This window comes from Ailuropoda melanoleuca, chromosome 4 (genome assembly GCF_002007445.2).
Source record: "Ailuropoda melanoleuca isolate Jingjing chromosome 4, ASM200744v2, whole genome shotgun sequence".
Taxonomy (NCBI): Eukaryota; Metazoa; Chordata; class Mammalia; order Carnivora; family Ursidae; genus Ailuropoda; species Ailuropoda melanoleuca.
The window spans coordinates 93163571-93167173 of NC_048221.1; the positions used below are offsets into that span (position 1 = coordinate 93163571).

Here is a 3603-nt window from a genome sequence, read left to right on the forward strand (position 1 = left end):
TGCTGCCTGAAAGAGCTTTTCCCTGTGTGGCTTTATCAAAGGCCACAGGCCAGCAGCTCGCCACACAGAGGGGTTCCTGTGTGGGCACAGAGACTCCTTGTCGGGCTGCCCCTCGGAGGAGCCACAGGGCTGGTTTCCATCCCCTACATAGGGAGGAAGACGAAGGAGGAGAAAGGGGCCTGTGGTGTTTGTCCAGGTCCCACAAACAGCAGGCAAGACGCGCAATGTTCACGGTCACACCTAGGGATGAGGAAGCCGGTGGCTCTGGCTGCAGTGTCCCCATCTACTTTGTATTTAAGATGACACTTAGGAAAGAGGAGAGCTGCATTTTTGAGTCAGGGACATTGTATGTTGCTGGAAGCCTGAGGGAGGCTCCTGTCTGCAGAGACCGACGTGGCTCCTGTCCACCAAAGACAGCTGTTCACAGGCAGTTTGCCTGGCTGGGCACCTGGGCTCTCTTCTCAGTTTTCCCTCCTTTTCTGGAGAGTCTGCATTCAAAACCATCTGGGTGAGTTGGTGAGTTGTTTCTGCCGACGGCCTTGGTGAGGACCCCAGGAGAGTGACTCGGTGACTCTCATCCCTTGCTGTCAGGGTCTGGCCTCACACAAGACAGACTCAAGAGTCCTCAAGCTCCCGCCCCCCTCACTTGGGCCCCTTTGTTCTTCCCTGAGTCCCCTGCTTACAGAGATAAACTTCCAAGATTCACCAGAGAGGTGAGGACTGGATGACATCCCAAGTGTCTTTTTCCAAACATGCTCCCCCCAGAGAAGAGAATCCGCACTGACTAAGCACCTACTATGTGTGCGGCACCCATTATATGTTTTACACGAATGCTCTCCAAACTGGGGTCTGAGATCCCTAAGGATGACCCATTGGGGAGCAGGAAGAACATACCAGAACTTCTATTTATATTTATTTTCTAATCTAAAAAACAGGAAAGAGATTAAGAACTCTTGTATTTAATGGAAACTAGCCACTTTATGTTGGCATGTGAGGCATCTTGAGGATGGAATGGTGGTTACAACCACTCGGAAGGCTGACAGTGGCATCCTCAGGTTTTCATTTGTTCATTTCTAGCATATTGAGACAAACTGCTATGAACATGACTTATTTAGGGATTTAAAAATAATCCTCACAATTGGCAAAGCTTGGAGTTGGACCAAGTTGACCTGACCCCTGCTCGTTTTAGCCGGTGAGAGAGATGTGTAAGGGAACGATCAGTTTCATGTTGGTACAGCTCCCTTAGGGGGCCCATGTGAAGAATGGAGAGGGCCAAGGTGGGTGGTGAGACCAGTTTTGCTGGGACAGTGACGGTTTCACAGAAGGGGACATGTTTTAGATGGCTCTAAAACATGTTCTTAAATTTGGCTGGCTATCAGAAACACCCAGAAAGGTTAAAAGAAAAAAAAAAAAAAGGCTGATTTCTGGACTCCTCCCCAAACCTATGAGGTCAGTGTCTCAGTAGGGAAAACCGAGAATCCACCTGTGTTGGTCCCAACAGCTTCCCTGTAGCCAGACAGAGAGCCTGGAAGGGCCGCGGGGCAGGGCAGGGAGATGGGACCAGCCCCAGGGGCCTCCAATTCTATGGAGCTGCAAGCTGCCCTCTGCAGCCCTGTCCCCTGGGGCTGGGTTTGGGGCCTTCCGAAGGGAAGGCCGGGGTCCTGCCTGCTACTCTGAGCACCGAACTGTGTCCAGAGACCAAGGTCCCAGGGACAGGGCAAGAGCCTCCCAACTCCATGATCTATGCCGCACGGACTCACTTACTGCCATCTGCCCTTGGCCTGTGCTTCCAGAAAAGATTTCTTTGTCAAAACACACAACAGTGAGCCTGCTTTGGCCCCAGGCTTCTGTGTCATAACTCCTTTTTTATTGGAGCAAAAAGAAGCAGCACATTATTGTTCTTCTGCTCCACGTTTTCTCATGCATCAAGAGAGCAACAAGCACTTTGTGCGAACAGAAAAGCCTGCTTTGTTGTCTGAGGACAGGGAGGTGAGAGAGCCAGGGAGGCCTTTCACAGGCCATAAAAGAGACACGCCACACAAAGCAGGCTTGAGGCGCCTGGGCGGAGGGCTTGGGAATGGGTGGGAAGAAATCATTTGCACCTGTTCACTGGCTCATCAGGGTTTCACACATTTCACTAGTAAAAGTGACCTCGGCAGGCCTGTGTCAAGGTTCTCTTGCTACTGGGAGGGTCATCCTGGGACAGCATGGTGCAACGGTGATGTTTCTGAAAAACGGAGTGAGTTGCTCAATCTGTTGAGAGCGCTTCGCTGTTTTAAGATACCTTGGTACTAAGGATGTGACAATGAGCGATGTGCTTTCCACGGGTGCTCTCTTCCCCATGACCTGCGAGGGGTCAAGGTGGCTGTTGTCATCCGCAGTGACAGAGGAGGCCACCAAGGCTCAGAGAGCCTGAGCTCGCACAGCAGAGCCAAGTTCAATTCCCAGTGCATGTGTTTTACTTGACTCCAGTGACGTCAGAATCCATTCAGTATTGTAAGGACTTCCCTATGTTCTTGGCTTCACAAATCTGCATTTTTTGGGGCGCCTGGGTGGCACAGCGGTTAAGCATCTGCCTTCGGCTCAGGGCGTGATCCTGGCGTTCTGGGATCGAGCCCCCATATCAGGCTCCTCCACTATGAGCCTTATGAGCCTGCTTCTTCCTCTCCCACTCCCCCTGCTTGTGTTTCCTCTCTCGCTGGCTGTCTCTATCTCTGTCGAATAAATAAATAAAATCTTTAAAAAAAAAACCCAAATCTGCATTTTTACGCATTGGACATTCTTCAAGAGAGCGAGAGGTCGATTCAACTGATAAGTTAGCACAACCTAAGGCGTGTACGTGACTTTGAGAAGCAGTCCTCATTAACATAACTAAAATTTTCAGCAGCGCAGAATGAATAAACAAGTAGAAATTCCCCTGTCAGTTAGGTCTCTTCTCTTTCTACCTCCAGATAAACGCTCTTACTGGAACAGCGATTCTCAAAGTCCAGGGAGCGCGATCACCGGAAGGGCTTGTAAACCAGATTGCCGGGCCTCACCCCTACAGCTTCTGATTCAGCTGGTCTGGGTGGGGCCTGAGAATTTGTGTTTCGAATAAATTTCCTAATGATGCTGATGCTACTGTACAGGGACCTCACTTTAAGAATCCCTGTTTTATAGTGTTTTTATTTTCCCTATGTATATCCCTATAGCTCTGCACGTATATAAACACAGTTATTAAAAATGAACCCATTTACTTAGACTTTTGAAATTTGTTTGTTATCCTAGACTTCATTCCAACCCTATAGATTAGAATCTACACCATTCTTTTTACTTCATTTATTTTTTAAAGATTTTACTTATTTATTTGACAGATAGAGAGCACACAAGCAGGGGGAGCGGCAGGCAGTGAGAGAAGCAGGCTCTCCACGGAGCAGGGAGCCCGACACGGGGCTTGATCCCAGGACCCTAGAATCATGACTTGAGCAGAAGACAGATGCTCAACCAACTGAGCCACCTGGGCACCCCGACATCATTCTTTTTAATGGCTGCATAGATTTCCATTGTATGCCTGTATCATTATTTATTTAACTAGTCTCTATTGCTGAATGTTTCAATTGTTTC

The 3603-nt window shown here is 49.0% G+C and overlaps 1 pseudogene; it reads left to right on the forward strand.

Moving 5' to 3' along the window:
• The first annotated feature begins 224 nt into the window (after positions 1-224).
• The window catches only part of LOC100467978, a 19624-nt pseudogene continuing 16245 nt past the window's right edge, over positions 225-3603 (forward strand).